Source organism: Corapipo altera, unplaced genomic scaffold (genome assembly GCF_003945725.1).
Source record: "Corapipo altera isolate COAL_440 unplaced genomic scaffold, ASM394572v1 49, whole genome shotgun sequence".
Lineage (NCBI taxonomy): Eukaryota > Metazoa > Chordata > Aves > Passeriformes > Pipridae > Corapipo > Corapipo altera.
In genome coordinates, this window is record NW_020884879.1 from 18873177 (window position 1) to 18873387 (window position 211).

Consider the following 211-nt stretch of genomic DNA (forward strand, 5'->3'; position numbering starts at 1 on the left):
CAAACCTTCTACTACTGTGAGATGCCTGGTATCTGCTTACCTGCATGGGAAATAAAAGAACTAAACCCCCACCTTAAGATCTAGGATCTTATGGTAACACAAACTGTTTGGTTATGACACAAGAAACAGACTTTACAAACTTGGTCAATTCTTTGGACTACAAACCCAACACTGTGATGAGGAGGTGCTACATTAGCAGGCCAATGCTAAG